The sequence below is a fragment of the Rutidosis leptorrhynchoides genome, chromosome 10 (genome assembly GCF_046630445.1).
Source record: "Rutidosis leptorrhynchoides isolate AG116_Rl617_1_P2 chromosome 10, CSIRO_AGI_Rlap_v1, whole genome shotgun sequence".
NCBI classification, from domain to species: Eukaryota; Viridiplantae; Streptophyta; class Magnoliopsida; order Asterales; family Asteraceae; genus Rutidosis; species Rutidosis leptorrhynchoides.
Window position 1 is genome coordinate 128,055,581 of NC_092342.1, and position 17,318 is coordinate 128,072,898.

The window sequence follows — 17,318 nt, forward strand, 5'->3', positions numbered from 1 at the left end:
TGAGTTTCAACTTTTTCCTTCCTCAAAGCTTGCGGATATGGAATCGGCTTCATGTACTTCCTCAAAGGTGCTTTTCATTCTTTTTACCCTTAACCCTTCATGGTGTATCCTTTTCAACCCGTGCTTCTTGCGAATCTCCATTAATACTTGATTCATTCTCAACGGTTTGCGGAGTAGGTGTGGTAGGCCTTGGTATTTGGGTTGGAGATGTTTGGATTTATGGTTCTTCATAAGTTAAACCGTTTCTTGTTGAAATGGCATTGACAAACTCAATTTGGTTGATGTTTTCAATAGGGATAGCTCTTGTGTTGTTTTGATTTTGTTGGTTTTGGTTCAATTGTTGGGGTTAATTTTTGTGTTGGAAGGTAAAGTTCCTTGTGGTCTTTTGGCAACTTGATTTGAAAGTCTTCCAACGGTACTTTCTAGGTTTTGAAATAAGGCTTGTTGGTTTCGTATTTGTTGCTTCAAGAGCTCGTTCTCTTTCATTAGGAAAGCTTCAGTTGATTCTACCTTCTTGATGTAGTTTTGCATGATTTCTTCTAAACTCTTCGAAGGTTAAGATTGTTGAATGTTTTGTTGAGGTGGTTGATTGTAACCTTGGTTATTTTTTGGTTGACTATAACCTTGGTTGTTTTGATAATTCGAATTGGATTGGTTGTTATAAGGTTGGTTGTTGTAAGGTTGTTGGTTTTGATATTGAAAGTTGATGTTTCGGTTTTGGTGATAGTTGTTGTTGTAACCTTAGTTGTGGTTTTGGTTTGTGAATCCAGGTGGTGTATTGGTTTGGGTGTTGAATGACACTTGTTTTTTATTAGGATTGTAATAGCCTTGGTTCGATGTTCCTCCCCGTTGATAGTTTAGATTACTCACGTAGTCCACATGAGCATCCGAATTCATGGGAATGTCATCTAGATCAACATGATTGCATTGAGTAATTTGAGGACAATTCTTTATGAGATGTGGACACTCGCATCGTTGACAACCCACTTGCATTGCGACTATCGTTTGTTGAATATTTTTTAACTCTTTCCCATACGTTTGGAATTGATTGTGCAAGCTTGCAAGTGTCACTTGCCCATTATCACTCTCAATTTGTTCTACACTTTTTCTTGTCAAATCTCGAGGTGAAGGTGCCCATCCGTATGTGTTAACCGAGATGTCTTCCAATAAGATTTCTGCCGCATTTGGTGATTTATACATAAATACTCCACCGGATGAAGAATCAAGATATTGCTTCATCGAAGCATTGCAAACTCGGTAAAATGTGTTGATGTAATCCTTTGTAAATATCACAAAGATCATTAAAGTGTTGGATGTGTTCGAACGGATTTTCATCTATCAACCCATGAAAGTATGTATCCTTGATCAACGTGAAAAAGTTACCCTTAATCTTCCAATTATCCGCTTCGATTGGTGGTTTAGTAATAGCCGGGGCTATCATTGTTGGTGCAACTAATCTAGCATTCCACATCGGTGTATCGTTCGGATCATTCAATAACTCTTGATTAACCGGTGGACAATGGTTGATTGGATTACCCTGTAATGACCCGGACTTTTTCGATCAATTTATACTTATAAGATTAATATTTACATAAATTAAACCTTACCAACATGATAAGCAATCCAAATTGTTGAAACTTATGTTTTCGAAAAGAGTTTTACACAACGTTTGACCGTCTAGTTGACGGATGATATCACGAACTATATAACATATGATAATTATACGTTTGTGTATATATATGTATATATACATATTTAACATGATTTATGGATGTTTTAATATCTCATTTTGTATTAATAACAATAAGTTATAAGTATATTTTGAAACTATTAACTTAAGTTTTCAAAACAATAACCATACGTAACGTTATTTGACATAAATACTTATGACCTATAATGTTTATATGTATATATCGTATAAGTAATGTATTTAATCACTTTTTAAGGATTTAAATACATAAAACAATATAAGTATATTCACAAAAGATAGCTATATTTGAATCCTCGTTCCGTTTTCACAAGATTTCTATACGTATATCTAGAGTATATGTACCCGTATCATACCTAGCTTCTATACGTATTTACTATTGGTACATACACATCAAATCACCACCAACCAGCCCTTGTTCATGCCTTATGTATAAGGTAATTACTTTTGTATGATTGCTTGACTAATTAGATAAAAATACAACATGAAAACTTGTCTTTGTCTCCCTTGATTCACGTTTTTAAGACCATGGGGGGGGATCATCATTTGATTCAAATTCTATCTTCATTTCTTAGTTAAACACCCACACACTTATAAGCCTTAAACCCTTAATCAATTCAACAAAGTTACCATGAAGATCTAGCTTCAAAAATATCACTTAATCACCATAAGAAAACCCTTACAAAAACACTTCAAGAATCCTTCCAAGAACACAAGTTTACTTCCAATCTTTCATCCAATTCCATCACTCTTTTGGTTCTAGGTTTTTACTTCTCTTTTACAGCAATCTTGTCCAAGTAACTTGAGGTAGTAACTTTGTTCATAACCTTATTCGATTCATATATATATAACTATCTTATTTTATGGTATACAATTTTAACAACAAGAACATAGTTTGAATGATTTCAAACTTGTTTGCAAACTAAATAGATCCTTCTAACTTAACTTTTAAAATACTTCAAGACCTGTAATATATCATAAATATATGCTAATTTAACAAGGTATAACTTGGTTTTTCAAAGAACACCTTAAAAACTGAATTTACGACGTCGGAATGCAACCGGGGGCTGTTTTGGGTTGGATAATTAAAAACCATCTTGAACTTTGAATTGGAGGTTTATATTCTGAAAAAATGATATTTCTTATGAATATGTTAACACATAAAAATTTCATGATTTAACTCAAAGTATAAGTATTTTTAGAAAAATAATCATTTAAGGTTGTTTACATGATGGAAAATGATCAACTTCATGAGTTTCACTAAAGTTTGACCTATGACCTGTGATTTCGAATACAAACTAAGGTATTTACAGTTCATATTCTTGAAGAAGGACTCGATCCAAGGACTTGGCAAGTTGAACCAACGAAAACGGAGTTGTAACGAAGAAACTATGACCAAAACAAAATCGGATATCCAAAACTAGTTTAGCCACGAAAATAATTGGAGAAAAATTAAATAAATCACATCTTTCTAAAATAACATGATATTTTATATATATGTACTCATAATTTAATTTTATATATTTCAGGATCACCCGTAAACAATACGAGAAGATTAATCATAAGATCCCATGATTGTACGCAACACGTCATTTGACAACACCGGTACTTTATGTACGCAACACGTCATTTGACAACACCGATACCGTGGGTCAAGATTAATCCCGACCAATACAAATACGATGGGATTTTATTTATTTCGATGGGGGTTTTTAAACACCTAAATATGAACCATTAAAATTGAATTACTAACATCGGACTACTAACTACGGACTAAGGAATTATTAAAAGTATTAAAAGTATAATAAGTATATATATATGTGACGATTGTTTAAAATGGAAATATATTGATAAACTATATATGGATAGGTTCGTGATATCAACCGGAGACCAAGTCAAAATATATATATCTTCAAGGCAAAGTGAGTATATAGTCCCACTTTTAAACTCTAAGTATTTTGGGATGAGAATACATGTATTTTATGTTTTACGTTATGGACACAAGTAACTGAAAAATATATTCTACGTTGAGTTGTACCACTGGCATACTTCCCTGTAGCTTGTTAACTATTATTTACAGCGGTATTGTAAACGCGAATCCTGTTGATAGATCTATCGGGCCTGACAACCCCAACCGGACTGGACGACCAGTATTCAACGGTTGCACAGTACTTCGTTTCGTGACTACACTTGGTACGGTGTAGTAAGATTTCATAATAAAGGGAATATGCGACGTGATTAAATGTTAAGTATGGTTACCAAGTGCTCAATCACTTAGAATATTTTTATTAAAATGTTTACATATGAAATCTTGTGGTCTATATTTATACCGCTGCCGGCATTAAACCTATATCTCACCAACTTTATGTTGACGTTTTAAGCATGTTCATTCTCAGGTGATAATTAGAAGCTTCCGCTGCAACATGTTGAATTTAAGCAAGATCTTGAGTATGCATATTTGTGTCAAAAATAAAACTGCATATCCGAGGAATTGTAATGTAAAATATGCTAGAAATCGTATTGTTATCATCACATGTAAAGTTTGTAAGTTTAAGATTATCGCTAAACGATAATCATCTTTATATTGTCTAAAGCTTATATTAACATAAGAGTTATGGTTTGTAATGTAAAATAAATGCAGTTGTTCTTTTAAAAATGTCGCATATAGAGGTCAATACCTCGCAATGAAATCATACGTTATCTAACTCGTTCTTATGGTTAAGGATGGGTTATGACATGTGGTATCAGAGCGGTGGTCTTAGCGAACCAGGTTTGCATTAGTGTGTCTAACTGATAAGTCGTTAGGATACATTAGTAAGTCTGGACTTTGACCGGGTCTGATTTAAAAACCATTGCTTATCATTGTTGGTTAAAATTTATATGTAAATATTATGTAGTACTAATGGGTTAGTTGTTGTGTGATAGATGTCGGGCTCAAAACTTGTTATCACATTCAGCGACTCCGAACCAGAATCTTCAGATGGTGTTCCAGTCATTAACCTATCCGATGACGAAAATAATATCTTTGGGGAAGACTCACAAATTCCGGATGAACCGACTATAGAGAACCCGGAAAGTGAACCCGAGGAGGAAAGTGAACCCGAGGAGGAAAGTGAACCCGAGGAAGAAATACAGGAAATTACAAAAGACAAGTTCGAACTAGGAAAGAAACGAAAGGCTAATGAATTAGAAAATTCAAATCCCGAGTTTAGTAAGGATGATGTGGCACCAACTCCACTAGACACTACCACCCCTATTCCCGCTATTCCTATTCGTTCTATCCTGGCATCCAGTTCTTCAGTCCCACAGCCAAAATATAGGTAGACAGCTAGGATAAGCGTTAAGCGATTCTTTGAACCTAAACGTCCTAGAAAATAGACCAAACGATGCGCTGCCGTATTAAACCATGGGATCATATAATGTTTTGTATAATATTATTAGTGTGGTTTGCTTAATGTTCGATGTAAGATAAGCATATGTAAAATAGTGAAGTATGAAATGCAATAATTTTCCATGGTTAAGTATTATTTAGATGGTAGTAATTGGTTCTGTACTAAGCTATTAAGTATGCACATTAACGGGTAGGTACTACCCTAGATATAATTATAAAACGCTAATAAGAAGAAAAGGCTTTTATAATAATACCTGGTTCATATTATTAATAAGCTATAATGTACTATAAATACACACTACATCTATAATATTCCATGTGAATAATTATTTTCTTTCATTAGGAAATGGCGCGATTGAATCGAATGATGGAACAAGAAGTCAAGGAATTCATCAACCAGGGAGTGAACGACAGAATGTTATGGGTCGAGGCTGCAAGAGCTGCTGCAGTTAACCCAAATCCTCGTGTAGGATGCACCTACAAGACTTTTCAAGCTTGCAAGCCCTCATCATTCAGTGGAACAGAAGGACCAATCGGTTTAACCCGGTGGATAGAAAAGATGGAGACTGTGTTTAAAATCAGTGGTTGTGTTGAAAAGGACATGACCAAGTATGCATCGTGCACTTTACAAGATAGTGCACTCACGTGGTGGAAAAATTATGTGAAGGCTGTAGGAGGAGATGTAGCTTATGATACTCCATGGGAAGAATTCAAAATAATGTTAATCAACGAGTATTGTCCAAGGAACGAGGTTAGGAAGTTGGAAGATGAATTACGAAGCCTGAAGGTTGTTGGTATTGAAATCACCAACTACAATCAGTGATTCATGGAGTTAGTTTTGCTATGTCCTGAATTGGTTCCAACCGAAGAACGGAAGATTGAAATGTACAAAGATGGTTTGCCCAAAAAGGTCAAGGCAAATGTTACAGCATCGAAACCTAAGACAATTCATGAAGCTATAACCATGGCAAACAAGCTAATGGATCAGGTCATCATGGATAAGAAAGTATCCAATACTGATGTGAAGGTATCAGGTAACAAAAGAAAGTGGAATGGAAATTATGATCGAGGTAACCAACAACAATCTTTTAAGAAACAAGAAATCACGCAAGGTGCGGGTAGTGGTTTAAGCTTTGGTTATAAAGGACAAAATCCTTTATGCAACCGATGCCACAAACATCACTCTGGTTACTGTAATGTGGTATGCAACAAATGTAATCGAAAGGGTCATCTTGCTGAAGATTGTAGGGCTCTCGTTACAAATACAAATGGTACCAAGACTCCTGCCACTAATGCAAATAGAACTGCTTTGGCTACTGTTACTTGTTATGGATGTGGGAAACAGGGTCATTATAAGAGCCAGTGCCCGAATCCAGAGAAGAATATCGGACCTGCACGTGGGAGAGCATTTGTTATTAATGCTAGAGAGGCGTGTGAAGACCCGGAGCTTGTTACGGGTACGTTTACCATTAATAACTTATCAGCATCTATTATATTTGATACTGGTGCCGATAGAAGTTACGTGTGTAGAAATTTTTACACTAAATTGAATTGTTCATCATTACCTCTAGATGCTAAGTACATGATTGAGTTAGCTAATGGTAAACTAATTAAAGCCGATAAAATTTGCCGTGATTGTAAAATAAATTTAGCCGGAGAAACATTTAAGATTGATTTGATACCCGTAGAATTAGGAAGTTTTAATGTAATAGTCGGCATGGACTGGATGTCCAAAGTAGGAGCTGAAGTTGTGTGTGCCAAGAAGGCAATTCGCATTCCTTGTAAGGATAAAATGCCGGTGATGATTTATGGAGAGAAGGGTAACTCAAAGCTAAAACTCATTAACTGTTTGAAAGCCAAGAAGTGTTTAGAAAAGGGATGTTATGCTATTCTAGCACATGTTAATAAAGTCAAAAAGAAAGAAAAAGAGAAGTGCATCAACGACGTGCCTGTGGCAAGAGATTTTCCAGAAGTTTTTCCGGAAGAGTTGCCGGGATTACCTCCATTTAGATCTGTAGAATTTCAAATAGATTTAGTACCAGGAGCTGCACCAGTTGCCCGTGCTCCATATAGACTTGCACCGTCCGAGTTAAAAGAACTTCAGAGTCAGTTAAAAGAATTACTGGATCGTGGATTCATACGACCAAGTACTTCACCGTGGGGAGCTCCGATTCTATTTGTTAAAAAGAAATATGGATCTTTTAGGATGTGTATAGATTATCGTGAATTAAATAAGTTAACTATCAAGAATCGGTATCCACTACCGAGAATTGACAACTTATTTGATCAACTCCAAGGATCATGTGTGTACTCGAAAATTGACCTAAGATCGGGCTATCATCAATTACGCGTCAAAGAAGAAGATATACCGAAAACTGCTTTTCGGACACGTTATGGTCATTACGAATTTTTGGTCATGCCGTTTGGGTTGACAAATGCGCCAGCTGTATTCATGGACCTCATGAATCGAGTTTGTAGTCCATATTTAGATAAGTTTGTTATCGTTTTCATTGATGATATTCTTATCTATTCCAAGAGTGAGCAAGAGCATGAGCAGCATTTAAGGTTGATATTAGAGTTGTTGAGAAAAGAACAGCTATATGCTAAATTTTCTAAATGTGCTTTCTGGTTGAAAGAAGTGCAATTTCTTGGCCACGTTGTTAGTAGCAAAGGAATTCAGGTTGATCCACCAAAAATTGAAGCCATTGAAAAATGGGAGACTCCTAAGACACCAACGCAGATACGCCAATTTTTGGGTTTAGCCGGTTATTATAGAAGGTTTATTCAAGATTTTTCCCGAATAGCTAAGCCGTTGACAGCGTTAACGCAAAAAGGGAAGAAATATTAATGGACTTCTGAGCAGGAGAGTGCATTTCAATTACTGAAAAAGAAGTTGACTACGGCGCCTATTTTATCATTACCAGAAGGGAACGATGATTTTGAAATATATTGTGACGCTTCGCGACAAGGTTTTGGTTGCGTTCTTATGCAACGGAAGAAAGTTATTGCATACGCATCCCGACAATTGAAGATTCACGAGCGGAATTATACGACGCATGATCTAGAATTGGGAGCAGTCGTGTTTGCATTGAAGATATGGAGACACTACTTGTATGGGGTTAAATGCACTGTGTTTACTGATCATAAAAGCCTTCAACATATTTTTGATCAGAAACAGCTGAACATGAGGCAACGTAGGTGGGTCGAGTTAATAAACGACTATGATTGTGAAATTCGTTATCATCCCGGGAAAGCGAATGTGGTGGCTGACGCACTAAGCAGAAAGGAACGAGAACCAATTCGAGTACGAGCGATGAACATAAAAATTCGCATGAATCTCAACTCACAAATCAAAGAAGTTCAACGAGAAGCACTTACTAAAGAAAATATAGGAAATGAAATAATGAAGAAGTATGAGAAGCAACTCGTTATACAGGAAGATGGAATTCGATATTTTGCAAATCGTATTTGGGTACCAAAGTTGGGAGGATTAAGGAAGTTGATATTGAATGAGGCACATAAGACAAGATACTCGATACATCCTGGAGTTGGAAAGATGTATCAAGATCTTAAGACACATTATTGGTGGCCTAATTTAAAGACAGACGTTGCAACATATGTTGGGCAGTGTTTAACTTGTTCCAAAGTCAAAGCAGAACACCAGAAGCCGTCAGGGTTACTTCAACAACCAGAAATCCCAGAATGGAAATGGGATGGTATTACCATGGATTTCATCACAAAATTACCTAAGACTGCCTGGGGTTATGACACCATTTGGGTAATAGTTGACCGTCTCACTAAATCTGCACATTTCTTGCCTATAAAGGAAACAGATAGAATGGAGAAACTATTACGATTATACATAAAGGAAATTGTTTCAAGGCATGGAATACCTATTTCCATTATATCCGATCGGGATAGTAGATTTACATCAAAGTTCTGGCAATCACTACAGGAGGCCCTAGGAACTCGTTTGGATATGAGCACCGCATATCATCCGCAAACCGACGGGCAGAGTGAAAGAACGATTCAGACTCTTGAAGACATGCTCAGGGCATGTGTGATCGATTTTGGAAACGGATGGGATAAATATCTACCATTAGCAGAATTCTCGTATAATAATAGTTATCATGCGAGCATTAAAGCTGCGCCATTCGAAGCATTGTACGGAAGGAAGTGTAGATCTCCTATTTGTTGGAATGAAGTAGGAGATCGACAATTAACTGGTCCCGAGATCATACACGAAACGACTGAGAAGATAGTACAAATCAAGGAGAGGTTGAAAACAGCCCGTAGTCGCCAAAAGAGCTACGCCGATGTCCGAAGGAAACCATTAGAGTTTCATATCGGTGACATGGTTATGCTAAAGGTGTCACCTTGGAAAGGTGTAAAACGTTTCGGTAAAAGAGGTAAACTGAACCCAAGATATGTAGGCCCGTTCAAGATCATCGAACGCATTGGACCGGTAGCTTATCGACTCGAGTTACCGCAACAACTCGCCGGAGTACATAATACCTTTCACGTCTCAAATCTTAAGAAGTGTCTTGCAAAGGAAGACCTCACCATTCCTCTTGAAGAAATCCAAGTTGACGAGAAATTACAATTCGTAGAAGAACCAGTCGAAATCATGGACCGTGAAGTTAAACAACTCAAGCAGAGCAACATACCGATCGTTAAGGTTCATTGGAATGCTCGAAGAGGTCCTGAGTTTACTTGGGAATGAGAGGATCAGATGAAACAAAAGTATCCACACTTGTTTCCCGATGATGCAAAATAGGTACAATTTTAAAATTTCGGGACGAAATTTATTTAACGGGTAGGTACTGTAATGACCCGGACTTTTTCGATCAATTTATACTTATAAGATTAATATTTACATAAATTAAACCTTACCAACATGATAAGCAATCCAAATTGTTGAAACTTATGTTTTCGAAAAGAGTTTTACACAACGTTTGACCGTCTAGTTGACCGATGATATCACGAACTATATAACATATGATAATTATACGTTTGTGTATATATATGTATATATACATATTTAACATGATTTATGGATGTTTTAATATCTCATTTTGTATTACTAACAATAAGTTATAAGTATATTTTGAAACTATTAACTTAAGTTTTCAAAACAATAACCATACGTAACGTTATTTGACATAAATACTTATGACCTATAATGTTTATACATATATCGTATAAGTAATGTATTTAATCACTTTTTAAGGATTTAAATACATAAAACAATATAAGTATATTCACAAAAGATAGCTATATTTGAATCCTCGTTCCGTTTTCACAAGATTTCTATACGTATATCTAGAGTATATGTACCCGTATCATACCTAGCTTCTATACGTATTTACTATTGGTACATACACATCAAATCACCACCAACCAGCCCTTGTTCATGCCTTATGTATAAGGTAATTACTTTTGTATGATTGCTTGACTAATTACATAAAAATACAACATGAAAACTTGTCTTTGTCTCCCTTGATTCACGTTTTTAAGACCATGGGGGGGATCATCATTTGATTCAAATTCTATCTTCATTTCTTAGTTAAACACCCACACACTTATAAGCCTTAAACCCTTAATCAATTCAGCAAAGTTACCATGAAGATCTAGCTTCAAAAACATCACTTAATCACCATAAGAAAACCCTTACAAAAACACTTCAAGAATCCTTCCAAGAACACAAGTTTACTTCCAATCTTTCATCCAATTCCATCACTCTTTTGGTTCTAGGTTTTTACTTCTCTTTTACAGCAATCTTGTCCAAGTAACTTTAGGTAGTAACTTTGTTCATAACCTTATTCGATTCATATATATATAACTATCTTATTTTATGGTATACAATTTTAACAACAAGAACATAGTTTGAATGATTTCAAACTTGTTTGCAAACTAAATAGATCCTTCTAACTTAACTTTTAAAATACTTCAAGACCTGTAATATATCATAAATATATGCTAATTTAACAAGGTATAACTTGGTTTTTCAAAGAACACCTTAAAACTGAATTTACGACGTCGGAATGCAATCGGGGGCTGTTTTGGGTTGGATAATTAAAAACCATCTTGAACTTTGAATTGGAGGTTTATATTCTGGAAAAATGATATTTCTTATGAATATGTTAACACATAAAAATTTCATGATTTAACTCAAAGTATAAGTATTTTTAGAAAAATAATCATTTAAGGTTGTTTACATGATGGAAAATGATCAACTTCATGAGTTTCACTAAAGTTTGACCTATGACCTGTGATTTCGAATACAAACTAAGGTATTTACAGTTCATATTCTTGAAGAAGGACTCGATCCAAGGACTTGGCAAGTTGAACCAACGAAAACGGAGTTGTAACGAAGAAACTATGACCAAAACAAAATCGGATATCCAAAACTAGTTTAGCCACGAAAATAATTGGAGAAAAATTAAATAAATCACATCTTTCTAAAATAACATGATATTTTATATATATGTACTCATAATTTAATTTTATATATTTCAGGATCACCCGTAAACAATACGAGAAGATTAATCATAAGATCCCATGATTGTACGCAACACGTCATTTGACAACACCGGTACTTTATGTACGCAACACATCATTTGACAACACCGGTACCGTGGGTCAAGATTAATCCCGACCAATACAAATACGATGGGGTTTTATTTATTTCGTTGGGGGTTTTTAAACACCTAAATATGAACCATTAAAATTGAATTACTAACATCGGACTGCTAACTACGGACTAAGGAATTATTAAAAGTATTAAAAGTATAATAAGTATATATATATGTGACGATTGTTTAAAATGGAAATATATTGATAAACTATATATGGATAGGTTCGTGATATCAACCGGAGACCAAGTCAAAATATATATATCTTCAAGGCAAAGTGAGTATATAGTCCCACTTTTAAACTCTAAGTATTTCGGGATGAGAATACATGTATTTTATGTTTTACGTTATGGACACAAGTAACTGAAAAATATATTCTACGTTGAGTTGTACCACTGGCATACTTCCCTGTAGCTTGGTAACTATTATTTACAGCGGTATTGTAAACGCAAATCCTGTTGATAGATCTATCGGGCCTGACAACCCCAACCGGACTGGACGACCAGTATTCAACGGTTGCACAGTACTTCGTTTCGTGACTACACTTGGTACGGTGTAGTAAGATTTCATAATAAAGGGAATATGCGACGTGATTAAATGTTAAGTATGGTTACCAAGTGCTCAATCACTTAGAATATTTTTATTAAAATGTTTACATATGAAATCTTGTGGTCTATATTTATACCGCTGCCGGCATTAAACCTATATCTCACCAACTTTATGTTGACGTTTTAAGCATGTTCATTCTTAGGTGATAATTAGAAGCTTCCGTTGCAACATGTTGAATTTAAGCAAGATCTTGAGTATGCATATTTGTGTCAAAAATAAAACTGCATATCCGAGGAATTGTAATGTAAAATATGCTAGAAATCGTATTGTTATCATCACATGTAAAGTTTGTAAGTCTAAGATTATCGCTAAACGATAATCATCTTTATATTGTCTAAAGCTTGTATTAACATAAGAGTTATGGTTTGTAATGTAAAATAAATGCAGTTGTTCTTTTAAAAATGTCGCATATAGAGGTCAATACCTCGCAATGAAATCATACGTTATCTAACTCGTTCTTATGGTTAAGGATGGGTTATGACATACCCTCTTCATCGTGAATCGGATTACCGTTTGGATCCATGTCGTCTAAACAAAATGGCAAAGCATCGAAATTCTTTCTTAATACCCTTTCTTCTCTACGATTATAAACCCCGTGCACTTGTCTTTCTGGATCGAAGAATGGATGTATGAACTCTTGATCCTTGTGAGACCTTGTTTTCATACAACAAAGGCACCTATCCTTCAATCACAACACAAACACAAGCAGTTTCTAAACAAAAATAATATACAAAAGGCGAAAAGTAACTTCCGTGAGGGTAAACCCCTACGAAAGGATCGAATAATTAAAAGTTTAAACCAAATAACCAACAAGGCTAACCGCTCCCCGGCAGCGGCGCCAAGAAAGTATGATGTTTCGTGTGCAACGTACATCTTTATCCTCAAAATTTATATATGATTTAAACACTACAAATAAGCACACACAACTAACGAGCACTTAGAACCCGGTTATTATAGCACTATAATGTAAGTATTCTTATCAAGTTCGTCCCAAGAGAGCTGTGTAAGTCGAATATTTGAAACTATCAATTGTCCTAGGGTTTGTTTGATTGGGGGGTTCGATTGATATTAATTAACAACTAAACAAACCTAAATTTAACAAGTAAACTAGTAGCAAGAAACAAGTAGCAAAGTATTAAGACTTCAAATAATTTAACTAAGGCGTGCTAACTTATCTAATCCTCTCTATGCTTGGCTTGCCCCGTTGTGCCTATTTTGCAATCTCATTAGTTGTTGAACTATTAAATGTTTAGCATCACTACTAAACCTCAAATCAAATGACACTCCGCGAATTCACATAAGCATTGTATCCTAAGATCGAGTTAAGCATGATTTGGTCATTGAGATTAAACTTGGGTTGAAATCACTTAAAACCCTTAAATATAGAAATCATTTAAGATAATCGGGACTACTATGTTGACTAGAGGCAAATTGAAAACCAACCTAGATCAAGAACATAATCACTTGCAATTCCTAAGCTAGTTGTCTAGATCACCCAAGGTGTTGAAGCACACATTGATTGATTTCTCAAATCAGTAAGAGAGCTACACAACATATGTAATCAAAGTAAAGCCTAAAACAAACTCATAGCAATGGATCTTTAGCTAACTCAACAACACATGATCATGTAATTCATTCAAACAACATTATTCAATTGATTTGGGGCAAACACTGGCATTAGATATTCATAGATAAGCAAACACAAGAGATTTAGCCAATCATGGCCAAAATCAAACGAATAATAAGCATAGAAATATAAACAATCATCATCTTCAAGTTATTACAAGTAATCAATGCAAAGTATGTGAAGTAAAGTGAAGATTACAACCCAAAATGTAAAGAAGATGAAGATCTAAGCTAAACAATGATGGATCTTGAGCTAGCTTCCTTGAATCCACCCTTAAACACCAATGGATGATGAAATTAGGGTTTTGTGTGTGAAATTCGGACCTAAAGTAGCTGCTCTCAAAAGATGCATATGAAAAATGACCTAATCTCGTTCCTTTTATAGTGCTGAAAATCTGGGCTGAAACAGCGGCAGGAGCACCGCTTTTGGCTCAGGAGCACCGCTTTTGGCTTTAATGAGGAGCAGCGCTTTTGATCAGGAACGCCACTTTTGGTTCAAATCAGGGGTGACGCTTTTGTTGTAGGAGTGACGCTTTTGCTGGATAGGAGCGGCGCTTTTGCTAACTGGTGGAAAATGGAGCTGAAATGTGCATGGGAACGTCGCTTTTGCACTTGGTGCGGCGCTTTTAGCTCATAGGAGCGGCGCTCTTGAATGAGGAGCGGCGCTTTTAAAACATATATAAATGGAGCGACATCAATCACCTACACCCTCACGCACCTAACTTCTTCATCTCCCAAACCCTAAATTCTTGAGTCTTGATTTGGTCTTGAATTTTGCTAAGAAATCGATTCTTTGTGTTGTTATGAATCTATTATGATAAGATTTATCGGATTTCATGTCCAAATCATTATTTGGGTTTGAAGTTAGGTTTTTGTTAAAAGTGATTTTGTGTCAAAAGTGCTCAAATTGGTGTTGTTTTGGTTCAAAACTTGGGGGTTTATGCTTCTAAACATTTTGTATACAATATGTGGTCCGTTTTGAGGTTAAAAACAGGTCAAAGATTGAGATTTGGTGATTTTTTCTTGAAACCCGTCACTTTGCTGCTACTGAAGCTGATGAACTACCTTCAGCCAATGGTCGTTGACCACCGCCCGATGGTGATTGACAAATGGCCGATGGTCGTTGACCATCGACCGGTGGTGGCAGTCTTTCGGATATTGAATTTTAATTAGACGTTCGGCCGGTGGGTGAGACCCTCTGGAACAACTCTACTTTTTCCGTCACTTCCGTTAACTGTCTGTTAATCGTTATTACGGTGATTACTTGAACTTATATGTGTTTATGTGTATTAAATGCATACTTGATCCCTGGAGGGTTACGTGAATTAATATGGGTTAATATTAATTAATAAACTTATTGTGGGTAATGAAATACGATAAAATGATACGGTTTGAATAACTGCAAAAACTACTTTTCGAGTAACGAGACGCTCGGGTTTATTTTTAATAATTATTTTAATAATTATTAACCTTGTAAAATAACTAATTTACTGGTATTTTAATAAACTAAACGATTGGTTGTGTTTTAACGATCGGTTTAGCGTTCCGGGCCTTCGGTACGTTTAAATGGCACTTGAAACGAACCACGAGTACACGCTTTTGTAAACACGAGCCCGGGAGGCACCCCATGGGCCCAATCGGTCGAACCCCTCCCCTCCCCTCTTTATTTTTCTACTTTGGGCCTATTTGCTAGTTACTTGTTGATAAGAGCCTAATATAAATTGAATAGCTAGTTAGCAATACACATAAACCCTACCCTTATATTTTTAGTCGACTATTTTCTCTCCTCCTGGCCTCCAAATCGTCGACCACCATCAACCACACAACACCACTCAATTTTGATTTTTAAATTAAACTTTCTACACGAAGATTACAATTCACGTCGATAGCTACGTGTTGGTATAAACCATTTAGTGATCTAAGGTATATTTCTCTAAACTATAATTGATATAGATCTGAATTTGTTAGTGTTTGATAGAGTAAGAGGTCTATTGCTCAAGTCTATATGCGTTATCGTTAATTGCTTGCGTTAATTTGATTGTTTGATGTGATTAGGGTTAATCACGAATTTGTTTTGCATGATTACAGAAATTTGACTTTGTTGAATGTTAAATTTTATTACATATTTAGAATCCTCTCGAATAACTAATAATTTTAGGCTTTGGATTTGGATATTTTAGTGACCGTATGCGTAAGTTATGATTAAATGAAGTTTTGTTGATGAATCTGCGACTTATTCGAATGCTGGAAAAGCATGCATGGAATTGAGTTATATAGTAATCATAAATGTGTATATAATTCAAAAAAAAAAAAAAACTCAAGTTAGACTAGGATATCATGTTATTTGAAGTTGTAATGCTCACGTTATGCTAAATCGAACATTCGTGAGGAAACTGATTTGCTCGGTAACTTAACATAAATTTTAAAGGCTATTTGAAATAAAATATTGAATTAAGTCTTTGCATATCTGGAAAATTAATATGTTGTAGTTAACTTTTAATCTAGGCCTTGTGTTATATGGATTTGTATAGGTTGCGTAATCTGCGTGCGAAAACGGTAACCTGTATTCTGTCAAAATCTGCTACGTATGCACCTTTAGCTATATAAGTCGACTTGTGTATAGTTTGAGAACTTGATCTTCTGGATATTGAATCTTTGTATTTGTGTGATAAAAGTGTAGTTTATTTTAAACCTTGAAACCTGATACATTATGTACAATAAGGCCATAGTTTTGATGATTACTGAAATGAGCTGAAACAGAACGTCTAACATGCATGAATAAACTGTACCAAATGGCTAAAACAAATGTCTCATCTTTTGATATGTGGTAATTTGACTTGTCCTTGAACCATGGCCACTAACCTTGAATTAATTTCATGTCCCTAGCTCCGGTTATGACCATTTCGAGATTAGTGCGCAGATTGAAACTGATTTAGTAAACCTTAACTCCACCTTCTCTGAAACCCGACTTGTAGACATCGTATGAGACCTTGGCTATGATTTTTGGAAACTTTTATGAGTCTATTTGAGATCTGGAGTTTGTCATATTACCATGATTATGTGCTATGAACTGTGTGCGTTGTTTGCAACTTGTGCATTAATTATATGCTAAACGATAAACTGTGAACGCGTACTTGACAAACTATGAACTAAAACATGTTAGTTGACTTAGGATTGACATGTTGACCAAGATTGCATGACTTACTGATATGGTTGACTTTAGTTGACTACTTTGACCAAGTTTGACTTTTGGTTTGACCTTGGTTGACTTTTGTTGACTTGCATGAACTAGTTGACTATGTGTTGACTTTTACTTTGAAATGGGTCGAGTTGAGCAATAGGACAACTT